This window comes from Arvicanthis niloticus, chromosome 10 (assembly GCF_011762505.2).
Source record: "Arvicanthis niloticus isolate mArvNil1 chromosome 10, mArvNil1.pat.X, whole genome shotgun sequence".
NCBI classification, from domain to species: Eukaryota; Metazoa; Chordata; class Mammalia; order Rodentia; family Muridae; genus Arvicanthis; species Arvicanthis niloticus.
In genome coordinates, this window is record NC_047667.1 from 68,535,432 (window position 1) to 68,557,812 (window position 22,381).

Consider the following 22,381-nt stretch of genomic DNA (forward strand, 5'->3'; position numbering starts at 1 on the left):
CATAGTTAAGGGGAAAAATGAATGACTCACTCAAACATAAGTCTTTACAAATGTACAATCTCACAGGGAAATTCTAAAGGATATGTTCTAAAGCTGACTGTGACATTTTCTGATACTTAAATTTAATAAGCTTTCCTTCTACATTCATTTCTACATTTCAATTCTTAAAATCTCCCAGCATTTTAATATTTCCATATGGGTATTTTCTAATAAATAAGATGCCATCAGAAGGTTTAAAATATTTGTTCAAATAAATGTATTTCCTAATTTTCTTCTCCTATTGTTCTTCTTCCTCCTCTTCTTCTTTATTTTTATTCTTGATGTGTGTGCTGTATTCCTATGTGTGTATTGTGTGTTTATATGCCTGTGTACCTGTATCTCTCTCTCTTTCTCTCCCTCTCCTTCTCCCTCTCAGCTCCTCTGTGTTTGTTTTGAGGAATATGTCAATGTGGGTAAGGGTACCACATCCTTGGGTACCACATACATGTGGAGAAGGAGTTTAATGAGTCAATTAACTCTTTCTACCATCACAGTATTTTTGAAAATTAAACCTAGATATCAAGGCTGACACAACAAGACCCTTAACCATTTGATCAATTCTGAATTGTACAAAGAGTTATCAAAAGATCTGAAGATATTTTTGTTAAGAATTACAAAGTTAGAAACTTCCTTAGTTATAGTAAACAATTTAATAGGACTATATTTATTGTGGTTTACCTTTAGATTAAACCTGTAAGTTCACTTTAATTATTTCAGTATTCTTCACATATTCATGTCAAGTTACAATTAACATATTAAATCCTCAAAGAGGTTTATGTAACATATTGTAAATTAAGTAAAGTAGAAGAGAAAATGGTTTTTTGTTGTAATTTTTTATTGGAAAACAAAAATACAACTTGAAATGGATTTGAGGCAAATTGTACCATAAGCAGATTTTTGTTAAATGGTTAAACAAGATTTTTTTTTAAAAGTAACAATAAAAGAAAATGTTTCTGGTACAATACCAACAGTACAAAAAATAGTGTAGGAGTACTTAGATAAAACACCCGTTTTTGCAATAGTACAACTTTTAAGTACATATTGTTGACTGTTCACAGTCCACACAGAGTTACTACTCTACAATAAACTTCAACAACATGTTGACAGTTCCTAAATGCTACTTTTAAAATGGCATAACCCAGATGTTTCCTCATTTGCCCGACTACATCTAAGTTTAAATATTTAAAAGGGCTTAGATATATACAAAGTAACTCACGTGTAACATGTTACTTGATCAATTTTCTAAAATAAGGTTTAAGAACAATGACAATGACATAAAGGAAGACAACATGGAGGAATGAAGTCCTAGTTACTATACTTGCATATATTTTTGACAGTAGGGGAAACCTTTTACAGATAAGTTACAAACAAAGAAAAGGCAAATAAAAACTTTTGTACAAGAAATTTAACACATTTTGTACAATGCCTTCATGTCGCTGCCATCATTTGTACAAACTCTTCTTCCTGGTTTCCCTATCCATCACCATCAATGTCTGCTTCCCTGATCATTTCACCAACTTCTTCATCTGTTAACTTCTCTTCTAAGGTTTGTCATCACATGGTGAAGCTCTGCTGCACTAACATAGCCATTGCCATCTTTATGAAATACATGGAATGCTTCTCTAATTTCTTCTTCACTCTCTGTGACTTTCATTTTTCTTGTCATCATTGTCAGAAATTCTGGGAAGTCAATTGTGCCATCAACATCTGCATCTTCTTCAATAATCATGTCCTGCAGCTCTGCTTCTCTTAGGTTCTGCCACAGAGACCTCATCACTGTTCCCAGCTCCTTTGTTGATTCTTGTCCTTGTCAAATAGTGAGAAAGCTTCTTTGAACTGTGCAATCTGTGCTTCAGTCAGTTGGTCAGCAAACTGCTACCCTTGTTGGGCATAAGTGGGAGAGGAGGTCCTTGGTCTTGTGAAGGCTGGTGCCTCAGTGTGGGGGAATTCGAGGGTGGGGAGGTGGGAGTGGGTGGGTGGGTGAGGTCACATCCTCATAGAAGCAAGAGGGGGGGAGATGGGATAGGGAGTTCCTGGGTGGGGGAAATGGGAAAAGGAGATAACATCTGACATGTAAATAAGATATCAAATTTTAAAAAAAGAAAGAAAATGCCTCTGTAAGATCAGGCTGTAGGTAAGTCTGTATGTAAGGTAATTTGTTAATTAGTGATTAATGGGGGGGGGGAGATATGTAAACTCTCTTCAGAAGGTTTCCTTATGTTCTCAATGCTAGATAGAGACCCTCTTGCTGTTCCTGGGGCACCACAGGAAACCACACTCTATCATAGTCAGAACTTCTGCTTTGGGCATTTGTTCTCTCCTTGGGGTATGTACATATATTATTTTTGCTTTCTCTGGAACATTCTTTTTCAGACTCTATGTTTAGTCAATGATGTATCATCTTACATATCTCAGTTCATGTTGACTACTGAAAGATGTCTTTCAGCCCCACCGTGAACTGGATTCCAATATTACTCAGCTCTGTTACCATAACAAAATCTCTGTAACAATTAACTTTAAAGAAGGAAGCATGTATTTTGGTTCAGTTTGCAAAGTTGTGATTCACAATTGGTTTCTTTTGGACCCATAACAAAAATCAACATATCACAGGAGAAAGTTGTTGTATTAGGAAGCTCTTGCCTCATGATTTAATATGGTGGCACACACCTATAATTCCTGCACTTGGGAGGTAAAGGAATTCAGGCTCATCCTTTTCTACATAGAAAATAAAAGAAAGAACAAGGTGCCAGGACCTAATATCTCCTTTCAGTACACTCCCTAACTCCACACTCACAATTACCAGGTGGCCACCCCTAGGCCATCTTCTACCTCTTAAAGCAGAAGCTTACAACTTGTGGGTTGAGAGCCATTTGATATGCATATATCTTGCATATCACATATTTATATCATTATTCATAATAACAGCAAATTACAGTTATGAAGTAGCAACAGAAAAATTTTATGGCTAGGGGACACCACAGCATGAGGAACTGTATTAAAGGACTGCAGGGTCAGGAAGAACAAGTGTCTACTACATCCAATTGTATCATGAGCTGAAGACCAAGACTTCATCACATGAGCCTTTAAGGATACTTATGGATTTCCTATCAATCCTTCTATCTGTTCCCATATTCCCAGCCTTGGTCCTTCAAACTATTATTTGTTTATAATTGTGAATCTGTATTTAATAAATATGCACATCTACTACCAAATTTTAAGTCTCATGGAAGAATAAATGCAATTAAATGCCTATTTAAAAAAAAAACCCATAAAACTCATGAAGCTTACTGGTTCAAATAATTCCAAGCTTAACAAAGTCAGCCATTTTTAGATTTGAACATTTGGCTATTTCTCTAATTTGTAGTATAAAACAGAACATGTAGTTGTTTGATGCTTTAATAGGGCAAAGGTATGTATGTCATGGGGCAAACTACATGACTTTGATGCAGAGTTAATTGAAAGATATTTAAAATGTTTATTCTTCTGGATGAAAAAGATCTCACAGTCATATCTTGTGGCCCATGGGCTGTATGGTCTCCAGGACAGTTAATGTACATGGCCAATATAAAATTACAAACTTAAAAAATGTACCACTTATAAATATTTCAAATAGAATATACCATACTAATGTGAATATATATGCACATGCATTTATCAAATGCCTGTTAATACCTGATATTTCACTGGTACCTGGTATCTGTCTGTTGAATGTTAAGTCTACAAATATATGATAGTGCTTTTACAACATTCATTTTTATACAATTATTCTGTTCATTTAATAATATTATTTGAAAAATGGAACTGTGTCATCTATATATCTGGCTCAATTCTTTTAAATGTTGCATGATACTGGGATATAGAAGATTTAATCTTTTCCTCTGATGCAGAATGTTCAGTGGCTTTCAAGTTCTTACATTATAATCTTTGCTAGTAACATAGGCTGCTGTGGTGAAATGTGTGTGTGTGTGTGTGTGTGTGTGTGTAAAAATTTCACAGATATATACCTACTAATGTAAGAGACAGTTTGTAATAGTCTGAATTAAATATAGTTTATATTATATATGTTCATATCATATAATTTAGCCAAAAACCTTTTGATGTTTTAAAGTGATAAGTGTACTCCAAATTAGTTCTGGATCTGTGCTGGGAATTACTCAACTCATTAAGAAGGCAGGTGCTAGGTCAGGATCTTCTGCTGGCTCCTTCTATCTGCCATTGCTCACTGGGTACCCAAAGAGGAGGCAGCTATGATTGGCCAGCCTCAAACTGACAAAACTCAAGATTGAAAATATGAATGTAGAACATATTAGTTCACCTCTTACAGAAAGGGGAATTAAGACAAGGCTGTCCAAAAGAGGCAGAGTCCTCTAGAAATGAGCAGACCATGTCTTCATGCAGTAGATTTCTCCAGGAAAAACAAGAGGCTCAAGAATAAATACTTAAGAAATTATGCAAGCACGGTGTACTCCCCTGATTCTCCATGACAGACACTGGGCAGCTGCATTTTTCTCTGAAGAGGAAGATGAAGTAGGAAGAATTGGATAGGACATTCTTCATGGGCACTTACATCTCAACAATTGTGCCTCTGAATTAGAAGTGTCCAAAAGCAAGTGCTCTGTTGCAATACTTTACTTGTACCATCTGTACCGCCCAGTGCTGGTCCATTCTTGTCCAGAGAACTGAGTAACTATGTTTATCTGAAGCTTAGTAAAAGAACCAAAGAAGCCAGCTCCACTATCCCTGTGAGGATGGTAATGCTTCTTTTTCTTAGAGAGAGAGAGAGAGAGAGAGGAAAATGGCCATTTACCAAAAGTAATACACAGATTAAATGCAATCCCCATCAAAACTCCAACTAAGTTCTTCAGAGAGAGAGAGAAAAAAGCAATTCTCAAATTCATTTGGAACAGCAAAAAACCCAGGACAGTGAAAACTATTCTCAACAATAAGGTAACTTCTGGGGAATCACCATCCCTGACCTCAAGCTCCACCACAGAGGAATAGTCATACAAACTGCATAGTATTGGAACAGATACAGGCAGGTAGATCAATGGAATAGAATTAAAAACCCAGAAATGAACCAACACACCTAGGGTCACTTGGTCTTTGACAAAGGAACTAAGACCATTCATTGAACAAAAGACAGCATATACAACAGATGGTGCTGGCTTACATAGTGGTCAGCATGTAGAAGAATGCAAATTGTTCCATTCTTATCTCTTTGTAAAAAGTTCAAGTCCAAGTGGATCAAAGACCTCCATATGAAACCAGATACACTAAGTCTATTAGAGGAGAAATTGAGAAAGAGCTTTGAAGATATGAGCAGAGGAGAAAATTTCTTGAACAGAACAGCAATAGCTTATGATCTAAGATCAAGAATTGACAAATGGGACCTCATAAAATTAAAAAGCTTCTGTAAGGCCAAAGGCCTTGCCATTAGGACAAAATGGCAACTTACATATTGGGAAAAGATCTTTACCAATTCTACATGTGATGGTAGATTAATATCCAATATATACAAAGAACTTGAGAGGTTAGACTCCACAGAATCAAATAATCAATAAACGGGGTCCAGAGCTAAACAAAGAATTCTCAACTAATGAATCTCAAATGGCCAAGAAGCACCTAAAGAAATGTTCAATATCCTTAGTCATTAAGAAAATGCAAATCAAAACGAGCCTGAGATTCCAACTCACACCACTCAGAATGGCTAAGATCAAAAACTCAGGTGACAGCAGATGTTGATTAGGATGTGGAGAAAGAAACACCCCTTCATTGCTGGTGGCATTGCAAGCTGCTACAACCACACTGGGACTCAGTCTGGTAGTTTCTCAGAAAATTAGAAATAATTCTACCTGAGGACCCAGCTATACCACTACTGGGCATATACCCAAAAGATGCTTCAACATATAAGAAGGGCACATATTAATAGCAGTCTTATTTATAATAGCCAGAAGCTGGAAACAATCCAGATGTCCCTCAACAGAGAAATTGGCACTCAGCTATTAAAAACAATGACTTCATGAAATTCTTAGGCAAATGGATAGAACTAGAAAATAATCATCCTGAGTGAGGTAACCCAATCACAAAAGAACACACATGTTATGTACTCACTGGTGAGTGGATATTAGCTCAAAAGCTCAGAATACCTAAGATACAATTCACAGACCACATAAAGCTCAAGAAAAAGGAAGAGTAAAGTGTGGGTGCTTCTTCTTAGAAAGGAGAACAAAATAATCATGGGAACAAATTCGGAGACAATGTGTGGAGCAGAGACTGAAAGAAAGGCCATCCAAAGACTGCCTCCCTAGAGATCCATCCCATATACAGTCACCAAATTTGGACACTATTGTAGATGCCAAAAAGTGCATGCTGACAGGAGCCTGATATAGCTGTCTCCTGAGAGGCTCTACCAGACTGACAAATATAGAGGCAGATTCTCACAGCCAACCATTGGACTGAGCATGGGGTCTCCAATGTAGGAGTTAGAGAAAGGACTGAAGGAGATGAAAGGGTTTGAAACCCCATAGGATATTGTATATCACCCAACCAGAACTCCTAGAGCATAACCCACCAACCAAGGAGTACAGCTGGAGAGACCCATGGCTCCAGAGGCATATGTAGCAGAGGATGGTCTTGTTGGGCATCAGTGGGAGGAGAGGCCCTTGGTCCTTTGAAGGCTTGATGATGCCCCAGTGTAGGGGAATTCAAGGGCAGGCAGGCAGGAGTGGATGGGTAGATGGAGGAACACCCTCATAGATGCAGGAGGGATGGGATAGGGGGTTGCTGGGGTGAAACCGGGAAAAGGGATAACATTTAAAATGTACATAAAGATAATAGCCAATAAAAAGTGATAAAATGTCCTTTAATACTTATAAATAAAAACAAGAACAAAACAAACTGCTAAACTTCTGTAAGGCAAAAGATACTGTCAATAACACAAAATGGCAACCTACAGCTTGGGAAAGCATCTTCACCAATAGTACTTCTGACAGAGGCCTAATATCTACAACTTATAATGAACTTAATTACCAACAACCACAATTTGAATGGAGCATAGAGCTAAACAGAGAATTTTCAACAGAGGAATCTTGAATGACCAAGAAACACTTAAAAAATGTTCAAAGTCCTTAGTCATCAGGCAAAATCAAATCAAAATAACTCTGAGATTGCATCTTACATTAGTCAGAATGGCTAAGATAAAAAATTCCAGTGATAGCACATGCTGGTGAGGATTTTGAGCAAGGGCAATACTCATTGGGGCTCTCAGACATTGAACCACCAACCCAAGAACATACATGAACTGGATCTAGACCTATGCACACATATGTAATGGGTATGCAACTTGGTCTTCATGTGGCTGTTGAGCAGCTGGAATGGGAGCTATCTTAAAGCTGTTCCCTGTATGTGGGATATGTTCTTCTAGCTTGGCTGCCTTTCTGCCCTCAGTGGGAAAGAAATGTCTGGCCTTGCATAGACTTGAAGTGCTAGTGAAGTGAGAGACCTCCACTCACTCATAGGTTAAGTGAGGGAGATGGGGATGGATTGTGGAAAGGGTCGACCTGGCGGGGAAATGAGTGTGATGTAAACTGAATAATTGAAATATGTATATATATATATTAAAATAAATTAACTCTTCCTCTGTCCAACAACAAGGTAACTTTAGAGAACCCATATTTATCTATCAAAAGCCAAGCTTAGTGGCAAAAGCATAAAGAGACCATGAGAAAAAATTTCTATTTTTCCTTCAATTTTGCTTTCAATAAATCTAGAAAGAAAGAGGGAAGAAGAGAGGAGAGTAATTTTATTATTTTGTTTTTATGGTCTGCTTTCAAATTTAATTTTACATGTTTCTTATATTGTATCAATTTCATTTCTTTAGAGAGGAAAAACTACTCTGAAATACAGTTCTATGTTCATTTTTTTAATTTCTTTCTTGACCAACATATCATGAAGTAGACCATTGTTCAGTTTCCATGTGTATGTGGGTTTTCTGTTGTTTTTGTTGCTATTGAAGACCAGCCTTAGTCCATGGTGATCTGATAGGATACATGGGATTATTTCAATCTTCTTGTATCTGTTGAAGCCTGTTTTGTGACCAATTATATCATCAATTTTGGAGAAGGGACCATGAGGTGCTAAGAAGAAGGTATATTCTTTTGTTTTAGAATGAAATGTTCTATAGATATCTATTAAATTCATTTGGTTCATAACTTTGGTTAGTTTCACTGTGTTTCTATTTAGTTTCGCTTTCCATGATCTGTCCATTGCTGAGGGGTATTAAAGTTTCCCACTATTATTGTGTGATTTACAATGTGTGCTTTGAGCTTTAGTAAAGTTTCTTTTATGAATGTGGGTGCCCTTGCATTTGAAACATAGATGTTCAGAATTAAGAGCTCATATTGGTAGATTTTACTTTGACAAGCATGAAGTGTCCTTCCTCATCTTTTTGATAACTTATGGTTGAAATTCAATTTTATTAGATATTAGAATGGCTACTCCAGCTTGCTTCTTGAGACCATTTGCTTGGAAAATTTTTTCCAGCCTTTCACTGTGATGAAGTGTCTGTCTTTGTCACTGAGGTGCATTTCCTATATGCACCAAAATGCTGGGTCATGTTTACATATCCAGTCTGTTAGTCTATGTCTTTTTATTGGGGGAATTGAGTCCATTGATGTTATAAGATATTAAGTAAAAGAGATTATAGCTTCCTGTTATTCTGTTGTTAGAGTTGAAATTATGCTTGTGAAATTATTCTATCTTCTTTTGGTTTTGTTCATAGATTACTTTCTTGCTTTTTCTACAGTGTAGTTTCCCTTCTTGTGTTGGAGTTTTCCATATATTATTCTTTGTAGGGCTAGATTTGTGGAAAGATATTGTGTAAATTTGGTTTTGTCATGAAATATCTTGGTTTCTCCATCTATAGTAATTTAGAGTTTTGCTGGGTGTAGTAGGCTGGGCTAGTATTTCCCTATCCCCCCTCCTCCCTTAGGGTCTATATGAAATCTGCCCAGGATCTTCTAGCTATTATAGACTCTGGTGATAAGTCCGGTGTAATTCTGATAGGTCTGCTTTTATGTTACTTGACCTCTTTCCCTTACCATTTTTAATATTTTTTCTTTGTTTTATGCATGTGGTGTTTTGATTAATATGTGATGGGAGAAATTTCTTTTCTGGTTGAGTCTATTTGGAGTTCTGTGGGCTTCTTGTATGTTTATGGGCATCTCTTTCTTTAGGGTAGAAAAGTTTTTTATAATTTTGTTCAAGATATTCATTGGTCATTTAAGTTGGGAATCTTTGCTGGGCAGTGGTGGCGCATGCCTTTAATCCCAGCACTTGGGAGGCAGAGGCAGGTGGATTTCTGAGTTCAAGGCCAGCCTGGTTTACAGAGTGAGTTCCAGGACAGCCAGAACTACACAGAGAAACCCTGTCTTGGAAAAAAACCAAAACCAAAACCAAAACCAAAAAAAAAAAAAAAAAGTTGGGAATTTTTGTTCTCTTCTATACCTATTATCCTTAGGTTTTATTTTCTTATTGTCTTCTAGATTTCCTGGATGGTTTGTGTTAGGATCTTTTTGCATTTTTTTTTTGTCTGTTGTGTAAATGTTTTCGATGGTATCTTCTGCACCTGAGGTTCTCTCTTCAATCTCTTGTATTCTGTTGGTGATGCTTGCATCTATGACTCCTCATCTCTTTCCTAGGTTTTCTAACACCAGGTTTATCTCCCTTTGTGTTTTCTTTAGTGTTTCTATTTTCATTTTTTGATTCTGTATGTTACTGTTCAATTCCTTCACCTGTTCGATTGTGTTTTCTTGTAATTCTTTAAGGGACTTCTGTGTTTCCTCTTTAAGGGCTTCTACCTGTTTACTTGTGTTCTAAATTTTTAAGGAAGTTATTTATGTTCTTATTAAAGTCTCCTATCATCATCATGAGAAGTGATTTTATATCCAAATCTTGTTTTTCCTCTTTGATGGTGTATCCAGGACTTACTATGATGGAAGAACTGGATTCTGATGATGCTGAGTAAATTTGATTTTAAATGAAAAAGTAGTTATCTTCAGTGGCATTTCACTTGGTATACAAACCACTTTTAAGTCCAGGCTTTATGCCCACCAATTGATGACCAACATAAAACAAGCCTGGTGGTTATGAAAATAGGGTATTGAAAGATTGTTGTTCAAAGTAGTATATGATATGTCATGCATCTTTGTGTTTGAAATATTAAAACAATGAAGGGATTACACAGATGATAATTGCAAATTAAAAGACTCCTCTATACTCTTTATCTTATGCTAAGGGGAAAGGATTGGTCAAAGTTAATATGTATTTATTTTGGTCTAAATAGAATTTTACTTTATGTGAATAATTACTTAAATTTGTTTTCTAGCCCTGAACATGCAGATCAGTATTTAAACAACTGAAAGATTTTTGCTTTCTACCACAACTACATGTAATACAAAACACAAAAAATCAAATTTTTAATCTCAACAAGTGTGTTTTAATGATAAGTTCATAAAGTGCTTTGATTTCCACTTTCTTTTAAAAACTTAATTTTCTACTGAAAACATGAACTATTCTTTATATTAATTCCCACCAGTAAGCTTAGTCTGTTATTCACATGAAGGAATTAAGTCTTCATTTTCAAGAAGCTATGAAATTCTAGTTGTCAATGCCTTGGAGTCATTCTTTCATGGTTCTCTGTTCTGTGTCTCTCTGTCTGCACCGCCATCTCCATCCCATTATTTCTTCCTTTCCATCTTTTGGGTTGCTCTATCCCAAGATGATTAAAATTTCACATATTCTTATATCTTTATGTCTTTTTTTGTTTGTTTCCTTTTTATTTTTTATGGTAACTTTATTGATATTTCAGAAGAATTTCCATATATATGAATTTATTTTATGGAGATTTATAAAAATCTAAGTATTTTTAAAAATGCAAATTGATTACATCAAAGAAAAGGGGATTATTTTGGATTTTGGCTGACAGAAGTAGACAGTGTTGAAATAAACCTCAAAGCCATTGATTTTATGGCCCATCACATTTTTTTCCTGCCTTTTTTATGTCCATAACTATTCTGGAAAGATTCCTTCTTAAAGAATACTCCAAATCTCTGTATAAAATAGTTGATGTAAATCTCAGGTATAAATTCTATCTGAATAAAGATTTATTAAAAATCATGGTTATTACAAACATACTGTTCTTTTTAAAAGCTTCTGTGAGAATGGTATCTTAAAGGATACTGTAGTTCTAATTTACAAATTTAGTATTTGGAAATAAAATGTTTCATTGTGTTAAGAGGACAATGTAACAGACATTTATAAGTAATATGATAAGAAATATCTTTCAATAAAGAAAGTATTAAAAATAAATTAATGACTGTTTTTGTAAAATATGAAGTTTTATGTTATGTATTTGATAATAAGTAATAAAGAATCTTCATATGTATCAAAAACATTAAGTTATGCATTAAAACTAATTAATTATGCAAAGATCTACAGTAAATGAGTCTTGGGACATATCTGTTACTATTTCACGTTATGTTTTTCTTCATGTTTGTTCAGGAGATTATTTTCCACTGTTTGAAGCTCTGGAGAGAAAGAAAACAGAGGTTGTATATGAATAAAGTGAAGGCCAAGAAAGCACAAAGAATTGAGATTGTTTCTGAGAACTGACATTACAACAAGAAATCTGGGCAAAATGGTGTGCAGTTATAATACTAACACCAGAAGGGCAAACATCAGTGCATGATTCAGTTATTTGATTCTAACACAATGACCCTAAATATAGCATGAGTTGTCAGAATCATTGTACTAAGTCCCAAATAAAGAAATCTCTTAGTATGTATGAAACCCCACCAAAATAACGAATTTATTAAACTATATTCATACTATAAAAAATTAAATAGCTTTTACAAGCCATGTGTTTAATCTGTAATTACTTCATTATTGAATCATAAAACAGGAATAAACCAATAAATATATTAAAATACTTATTGAAATAATATTATACTTCCAATAAACCAGAAAAATTACACCTAAAAACAAAGGAACATTAAGTTTGAGTGAACAGACTATTCTGTAATTTAACCAACTTGTGAAGCATATCACTCTTTTTCTTTGAACTTCTACTCATATCAAATGTATGCATTATTGCTATTCAAGAAGCAAGGTTGTAAAATACTGTATGTTGACATTAGAATTTTTGACCAAGCAAATACAGGAAATAAATGTAAAGTGTTCATTGTAATTTAACAAAAAAAAAAACCAAAATATTTTTATATAACATTCAAATTCTACCTATGTAGTTTCACGCAGGTTATTAATACTGCTCATTAAATTATATGTGTTCACAGAGTAAATATTAATACCTTCATGGACAGTAGTCACTATAATATTCTGTACATTCCTTGTTTTAATTTAAGCATTATGATAATTCACCATGATTGTCAAGTTAATTAGATCTGAAATCATCTGGAAAAAAGTTACCAGTGAGGGATTATCTTATTGAAATAAATCATGATGTAAAGACATGATCTAAAAGATCATTAGAGCATCTCCTGGGGTTAGATTCTAGATTACACAGGAAGGATAGAGCTACCTAAAGGATAGATACTAGACTCTTTTGGTTTCTTTTTATGACTGCAAATGTATTATGACTAGCTACCCAAACCTCCAAAACTCATTCACCTTCAAGAAACAGTACAATTTCAAATGCCTATTAATAGTATGGCCAGGTTTATCTGAACAATATTTCTATTCCTATTACCATTTTTCTGTTCTAGTTACTTTTCTGATGCTCTTACAAGATACTGTGCAGATCCAAATTAAAGTTCAATAAACTATTTGAGCTCAGAGCTCAAGCAGACAGTTTAAAGCAGGAAAGGAAGGTTTTCAGAAATTTGAAGTAGCTAGTCATAGTGCATTTGCGGTCACTGTTCCTTTGTCCATTCTCAATATGGAGCACGGTTTACAAGTCAAGTTCTCTGGTGCTGGAGTTACAGGGGGTATGAGCTGCCTTACGGTGTTCACAACTGATCTGAACTCTGGTGTTCTGGAAGAGCAGGTGGTACTCTAAACTGTTGAGCCTCTTCTTCATCTCTAATAGCTAATATTTTATTGTATTTTGATTTTACTTTGTTGCAGATGTTCACAGTCAAGGGAATGTCTTGAGTCTCAGACGAAACTTGAACTTCGGATTTTTAAAGTGGTGATGACATTGCTGTAGGACATGCTTTGCTTTTGTTAAATTAGGTGAATGTAAACATGTGAATAAAAATGATTTTTCTTTAAGTTGCTAATCTAATTAGGAATGAAAGGGAAATAAATAAGATAGATGTAGAGGTAAAAAATAATAAGGATATCTGAAAAGTCACACAAAATCTATTAATTTTGTATTTAGAAACATCTGAAATACTTGAAAGTTGATATATCTATATGAATACATAGTAAATGAAATTTTCTCATCTTGCCTTGCAATTCTGACTCAAAAGTCAAAGACCATCTAACAAAAGCCTAAGGGAATACCCTCTTTAAGTGGTTGGTCCTAGTTGTCCAAGAGACTTCTAAGACATTTTAGTCCGTTATTTTCATTGCTTATTCTCCAGAGGTGGAAATTAATTCCATATTACCAAATACACCATGTATTTCAGATAGCCCAGAGGTGCCTGAACTGGAACTGACCTAAATGTCCCCTCCACGAGAACTAGCTTTTATGGTACTCCTTCCAAAGGAGGGATGAAACTAATAGTCCTATACATTTGCGGTGTCAGTGAACCTCAATAAAGACCAACATGATGAAACAACTCTGGGAGCACATTAGTGGCATGCATTCCTTGGTGGGAATCAAGAACTCATTAATCCTACTTAAAACCACTCAAAAATGCTGAATTATTCATGCTATGGATCTTGGAGGAGAACCTAGAACCTCTACTTATTAACCCCCCATAAGCCCTAACTATATGCTAAGTATTTGTTATAATACCTACAGATAACCATAGTCCTTACTCTGGTTCAAGAATACTTCTCCTAGCAAAAGGTGGAGATAGTTACAGAAAACCTTAGGTTAGGAAATGGAGGAATTCAGTCTCCCTCACAACAACTACAAGGGAGTAAAACTTACTTTTAAGTAAAAATATAATAACTTAAAAAAGTTTAATATTATTTACATATAATACCTTATAAAAGTTTTTTTAGAATTTCTCCCAATGGTCAAAATATATTTACACATCATTAGAAAAGATATCATTCATATGTTCAGTGTTTTTAATTTACATATCATGGGAATATTATTATTAAAAACACAATGCTTTAAAGTTTAATCCTCATTTCTTATGCATTTTTATAATTCCGACATTTATTACATATATCTTTAAAAACATCAATAGAGTACAGAAGTTAAAAAAATGTATTTGTAATTTTACTTGAAGTTGGAACACTACTAAAGAATATCAATCTTCTACTATGAAAAATTATTAACAATGTTGCAAGTTAGAATGTATACTTAAAATATATTGACGATATATTTTACCAGATTACTAGGAAAGTGTATTTATTTATTGAATGTTGAAAATTCCTGTTGTTGAGGGAAAAAATTGCATTAAAAATCAAATTGCAGGCTCTTATAATATCCCTGACTAATTTTTAAAATGATTCCTGATCTTTAGACATGAGAATCATGTTATATATGTATTCTTTAGGTTAGGGTTCCACAACCTTCCATAGTAATTAGTTGTGGGAGTAGAGTGTGTTAAGGTCCACATCCTATCTGGAAACAGGTTCAAATATACTGTAATATATTTGAATGTGCTGACATCTGTATTTTAAGATGAATGTTTGTATATTTTCATGTCATATATATTATATATAATTTTAAATATTCATGATACAAAATACAGAATATTGCATTTATTAAACAATAGTAGAGTTATTAGGTTCTTTTGGTGTATAAATGGAAAATAAAAGGTAAAAAAAAGGGACAAAGGAGAATAAATACAATTTCCCCTTAGTGATGAATGCTGTGTAATATGTAACTCAGAACTGATTAAGGATGAACATTAAATCAAAGTGAATGCACTGAAAGACCAGGAACATCTCTGATTGAGACTGAAAACTCATGCTGTTTCATTGACTTTGAAAATTCTTTGACTTAGTTGGCATAAGATTAATAATCTCAGGAAGTCAAAGGATGCAGAGAATCAAGCTGAACCTGACTCAACTGATTAACCAGCATGAGGTAAGAAATGCTACATTTTAGCAGCATGCCTCCATGACTATAAAAAGGAGATTATCAAACTCAACATTGATGATGAGTGTAAAGACAAAAGAGTGAGTATTATTTGTGTGCCAAACTTCTATATTACGAGGTATTTAATCAGAAGGTTATGATTTGTCCAGGTATGCTTACACTTTTGTAAGTGAAAAGGTCCATATTTAATATCTTTGTCAATAAATGAATTTTACTTCCTTTAAAAGTGTTTTCTTCTAGTAGATATACATTTGGTCATAAAGGATGACAAAAATTAAACATAAAAAGAAAAATTATTTCATCATAGAACCTACTACCCAGGCAACATTCATTTTCTGGATACTAATGTTTCAAAATGACAACACTTCATTTTTATCTTTTTGTTTGTTTCCTTTGTCTAAGACTTGTCAAATGCTTCAGCATGTGGTTTGCTGAAATGATGGTAATTCATCACTATTCCTGGATTCATATTACTTCTCACATAAAGATTAACAAGAAAACAAAAAAGATATAAGGACTTCTTCACCAATTACCAAAAAACTTGTAAATTTGACCTGTTACAGGTTTATATTTGTTGAAACCTGTAACATATTTGTTTGTCTCTTGTCTCTGTCTGTGTGTCTGTCTATCTGTCTGTGAGTGTATACTTAAAGGTATACTTTGCTGTTTTTCTTCATTTATTGCCCACAGTTATGTTTTGAGACACGGTGTTTCTCTTTATATGAAGTTGATCTTCATGGTTGTCTTGCCAACAAGTTTCAGGTGTACAACCAAACATTCCCTAGATACAGAAGCTTATTATTGACCCTGGAAGTTTACATTAATTTGAGCAATCAAATTTGCCAATTATGCTTGTGTGGCAAATGTTTATCAATCTCCTCTTGCTCATGAAAGATGAATATTAATTAATGGTTTCTACTGCCCTCTCTAGAGATTAGCACTGACAGGAAGCCTATGATTTGATATTTATATTCAGTATGTTCTCTAGAAAAGATACAAATACTAGTAGTATCATTGTAACCAGGGCATTTAGAAAGAGAGCACAGTCATCTTAGCAATGTGGAAAAGGAAAATACTAGTTAGTACATTTTTTAAAGCATCAATTACAGGGTTATTTTCATAGACATAGTTAATGTAAAATGTTGAAAATTGTTTGGCTGTTATAAATGTATATAACTCTCTGAGAAAAATTTTACTTTAATACCATGAATTCTATTTGTTCCTCAAATAAGATTCACATTAACTTTTCAAAATATTTTATGATTTTCATAATTTCATATAAATAAGTACTGACACTATCACATCTTCTCTCCAACTTCTCTAATGTCATCTCCATTTCCTACAGATAAATGCTCTATAGTGTGTTGCTAAATATTTATGCTAAACAGGACTTTTCACTTTGACAGTGATAGGACATTGAATGTGTTCTTTAATAATAATTACATGGCTATAAAAATAATTTAAGAGGTTGTTGCACATTTTCTAGATATTGTCATGTATATATACTTCCAAGTTAATGTAGTCTTGCCTGTATATACATGTGTTGCAGCAGTTTTCAACCTGTGCTTCGGAACCACCAAAATGCATCTATTTTTGATGGTCTTGGAACCCCTAACCACAAATTTATTTTTGCTGATACTTTATAATTATATTTTTGCTAGTGTGTGTTATTTCATTTCCTAAGACCATCATAAATATGTGTTTTCCCTTAGTCATGACCCACAGGTTGACAACTGCTGGTAGGGCAAGACATACATAGTGACAGTACAAGTTGACCAGTTGTCATGCCAATGTGGATGGGGGAAATTTCATAAGATTACATTCCTACCTGAAAAGGTAAAGGTGGTCAATGTTTGCTGGGAGAGATTTTCTTCAGAATTGAGCTATCTGATAGAGTAGTTAATCCAAGATATCAGCCATAAAAACATGTCCACAGGAGCTATAGTAAATTGATTAACATTAATTTTATTGGAATTAATGTATTGAAAAAGAAAAGAACATTGGTAGCCTTTTTTTATGGTCTCAGACCCTGTTATGAAAAAAAAAAGAATGGAATGTGATTATTTCAGTCAATTCTTGGCAAAATGAGTTAATGAATGTAATCTGTAGTCCTTAGATGCAGACGATTCATCCCAAATTCTGAGAAAGACAGTCACATGGACCTCAGTAGAGATAAATACCTGGTTGATCTTAAAGTAGAATGAAAGCATAATTGAGTTGGTGTGAGTTAGGACAAAGAAGCCAACCTAATGGCTTAGGTATTAGTTTATATACAATTAAGTCTTAGACTCTTTAATTCAGGAACTGAGGTGTAGGTGGGAAAGAATACAGTTACAAATGAGAAGACTAGGCTGATTCCATGATAGATTTCAAATTGGCAGTAAGTAGACTAGGCCTAAAAACTGGGTAAGTCCAGGCAAGTCCAGGCAAGTCAATTACCAATAGAAAACAACAACAACAACAACAACAACAACAACAACAACAACAACAACAACAAAACTAGTCTCTAGCCTTCACACCCAGGTAATGGAATGTTTCAGGCACCTGGCCTGAAAAAAGCAGAATGGGTCAGCAGCAGTTCTAGACTTCCTCAGTAACAATTTCCAACCCCTCAAATCCCAGGAAACAAATACCCTTAGAGATAGAGTAAGATAGAGTTCATCTACTCCAGAATTTCTTAATTTGGTTTAAATCAGCCCTGAAAGCACATTTGGGTGTCTCTTTCTATCTTGGTAATGGGAGACCTCAGCATGCTAGACTTCAGCAGAATAAAACTCTCTTTGGCTTTACATACTATTTGAGTCTGAGTGTCTTTAATGTCCATTCCTGGTTGTCAACTTGACAATATCTGGAATGAATTACAATCCCGAATTGGACAGCTCACCTGTGATACATTATAACGCGCGCCTCCCGAGTCGCCCCACGCCCGTGGAAGAGAAACACGAGAGACAGTATTCGGGAAGTTACTGCAAAACGAGGCTTTACTCTGTAACACAGACGAGGAAAACGCGGAAGGACCGAGACGCAGAAGGGGCCTAGCTTAAATACAGCCTAGAGTGACGTATTCACTTCTGATTGGCTGTTTGCTCACCACCCAATATTATGCCTTGGGATTGGCCAGTGACTTTGGCGCACCTTTTGCCTTTTGCAACTGCGCAGTCAGTTGTTTACAAGTGGGAGGACAGGATGTCCACGCCATCTTGGAATGGCAAATCACTGCGGCTCCCAACAATACATAATTTGAGGCTGCAAGACACAAGTTTCTGACCAGGATCTTGGCTTAAAGATCTTGAGACATAATGGCTATGAAAAGCTTAGGCCCATGCCTTTAATCCCAGAATACTAAGTCAAGGAGATCTCTGAGCTCAAGGTCAGCCAGGGAAAAAACAAGTCCTAGATCCATGCATAGTGGTACACACCTTTAATCTGGGCCACATCTTCTGCTGGAGAACTATAGAAGGACATTGGAAGAAGGAAGATTTACTCTTCTTTGCCAGTTGCATTTACTTGCCAACACAAGTTGGCAATCTACTTCTACAGAAGACCAGCTGAAACAACTAGCCTTATGGCACTGCACAACTACTAGATTCTTGGACTTCCAGTTCACAGATGACCATTTTTGGAGTGTTTGACTACAGACTATAAGCCATCATAGTAAATCTCCTCAATACAGAAAGACTAGAGAACCCTGACTAGGGCTGGAGAGATGGCTCAGCCATTAAAGGTTAGGCTCATAAACAAAAATATAAGAGAACCCTGACTAATACAGTGTCATTCTTTGGTGAGTCATGGACCATTATAAAATGATGAATCAAACTTACCAACATATGATATTAACAAGAAAATAGAGGAAGTGAAAGAACAAGAGTAAGAATTAAGACTGATGTTAGCACTGTATACACTGCATACTTGATTTGAAACTGCAAATAGAGAAAAGTCTTACCAAAAGGAATTGGAGAATGTTAATTCTATATTTATGAACTGTCAGTGCAGATTCATGGAGGGTGAACCAAAATAACACTGTGAACAAATCTTACCCCCCCCCCAAAAAAAAGTTTCACAGGTTCATCTGGTTACTGGAAAGAGTTTTAATGTTTCTTTAGCCACTGTGGTAGATGTTTCTTTATTTTCTTCTTACCTCCCTCTTTCCATCTTTCCTTCCTTCCTTCATCCCTCCTTCCATCCCTTGTCTTACTCTGTCTTTCATGTGTGCACTAAGTAAAGTATATTCAGAGTCCTGAAAAATACTTTCAATTATTGATTTGTCCAGATAAAATAATTTATCACATTAAGATTATTCATCTAAGAGCTAGATAACAAAAATTAAACTAATATGAACTTAAAGCCAGTGTTTTCAGTGTTGGGAATACTTTTCAGGAAAAGACAGATAGAAGTTTAGTGATGGCTTTGTAGCAAAGACTGATCAAAATAACCCTTACATTTTAAATCGAAATCATAAAAGTCATATAGACATATAGGAACTGAAAGTATGAATAGAATATTCTTGATTAATTGGAGAAAAAATATCAATTTGATTTTTACTTTGATCAGCAAATTTATGGAAATTATTCTGGTAAATGTCTCAGAATTGCTAGTATATTTGGTTGAATATTGGTTTTCAGGGACTCAGTTCTTTGCCAGAAAGAAAGATGTACTCCAATATGTTCAGATTTGGGATCTTGCTAAGCTCTGTGGATGGAACTAATCTTATTTTCACTGTTTCTCTTTTTCTCATTAGGAAGTTTTTGTTGGTATTTTCATTGTTATTTATTTCTAGTTCTTCTTTCTAAGAATATAGTTGGAAAAGATTTTTAAAAAAATACATGAAATATAAAAATATGATTCAACTCCATGGCAAATATTCAAACCTACAATTATCTGAGTGAAATTTTCTAGGAATGAATTTAACATTTGTCCTAATAAATCTTATTGAAAAATCATGAGTATGTAGTATCATGAATTACTAAATTCCTCCATCCAACCTTAATAATGATTTCTGCTCTGTTCAACTCTAGCTTCCTCAGATATTGTTAATACGAAGTTTGCAGTGGATGAACACCTTGGCGGGAACGTCTTCATTCCAAATGCTCTAAATGTAGATGAGTCTTGATCCATTCTGTTGAAGAAAAAGGTGATTTTTACCCCAAGTGATTTTGCTCATATAAATCAGGTAGGAATTTGTATTCAAATTCAACCCAAAAGGTAATTTATCTATTATTCATTTTTCTTTTTCTTATTAAATCATATGCTGTTGTAGCATTGTTTACCTTTTTACTCTGGGTTCTTTTCTTCTCTATTTCATCATTTGTACCAACTAAGAACTATGCTACATTTTTTACTACTTCCTTCTGTCATGAAATAAATTATTCTTATGAATTTCAAGGCCTGTGATTACCTTACTATTCTTCTCCTCTCTCTGACAAAATACAAGCCCTCCCAAAATTTGTTATCCCCAATTTTGCTTCCCTCCCCCAATATACCTTCCTTAATATGTTTGTATTTAACTTTTCACTTTCATTGTCACTATTAATAAAATAGAAATCTCTAGACGGGTAAAATACCAAGATGTTCCCCAAGCTCTTGTCCCACCAATGTACCAGCATCATTCCGAGTGGTAGGTACCTTTGGATACAGGGCTATTGTTTAGATTCTAGAAGAACACTTGTGTTTTCCCTCATCCATTTGCAGTAAGTTCTTGGCCACATTGGCCGGTAACTCTGTATTTATTTCCCAAATTCCACTAAACTGCCGATGCTGGTTTTGGTGGTCATCCCATGGTACCGGCATCTCAAATATGCTGGGGTCTTCACTGCAACTAGGCTTCACCAATAGCCATTCATAGGTTCTCCGTAGGTTGCTAAGCATCAGCTTCTTTCCATGACCTGAGCCTTCAACTACCACTGAGGCTACACATTCACCAAAGATTTTGCTGAAGGACTTTTCACTTTCACATAGACTTTTACAATGCCAAGTGAAAGCTGATTTTAATGACCTTTTCATGGATTCAAACCAGTACCACCTACGTGATTCTTTCAAATAATCTCTGGAACACAGCCTTATTGTGTTTTCAGAAAATACTTCCCAGATTTCACCTCAGTGATCCTGGACTCTTCTTAATCATCACTAATTTCTTAGCTCCAGTTAACCAACATGGATTGTCCCAGAAACCACTTCTGTTCCTGACTAATGCCAGAGCCACGCAGTTGAAGTATCCAAGTTCTACTGCTTCCTGGGGCTGGAACATGGCTTCCTCATTCTATTACATTTCTACCACTTTTATGTTGTCAATAACTTCCTTCACCAACTAAGCTTGGGTGTCTTGGAACTTGTTCTGTAGATTGAACATTATTTCAGAGATCTGGAAGCCTCTCTGTCTCGAGTGCTGTGATTAAAGGCAGGTACCACTGTACCTGTACCTAAGCTTTTCTATATCTGAAAATTTCTCTATTGCAGGCTTGCCTTAAACTTAGAGATCTGTTTGCTCCTATCTCCTGGGATTAAAGGAATGTACCAAAATGCCAGGACCACAGATTTCAATTAATTCCTTTTCACAAGATCATTGTAAGTTCTGGATTGTAGTTCATTCCAGATATATCCAAGAATAGCTATCAGAATTTATCCCTTATAAATTTGATACACAATCATATTTTCTATGTCCAAATGACAATAATAAACAGTCATAATAACACCTAATATAATATACCTGTTCCTAGTAGAAATGCAAATTCATAAACAATAAGCTTACCTAGGTGGAATCTTGCCCTAAAATTACTACTATCTTAATTCCACTTAATATATGTAAACCACAGGATTTAGTTCCAATCTACTTCCTGGTACACCTTTTATCCTTGAATCATATATTTCATATTTCTCCTTTCTAAGGTTGCTATGGTTGATCAAAATGCTCTTTATAAGGGTGAGTCATAGGACAGAGTCTATGTTAGGCTTTTTAGTGGCTTCCTTTTGTCAATGTAATTCATCTAAATCTCTTCACTTTAGCCTTAGGCAGACTCTTTGGACAAGAGAAAATAGCAGCCATATTCTTCACCAAAATATCACAAGAATGATTACTGGACACCCTACTGAAACTGTTCTCCTCTG

General features: G+C 34.9%; 1 pseudogene; it reads right to left on the reverse strand.

Moving 5' to 3' along the window:
• Positions 1-1,467: 1,467 nt before the first annotated feature.
• Positions 1,468-4,704, reverse strand: LOC117716041 (calmodulin-alpha pseudogene; annotated as a pseudogene).
• Between the last annotated feature and the right edge of the window lie 17,677 nt (positions 4,705-22,381).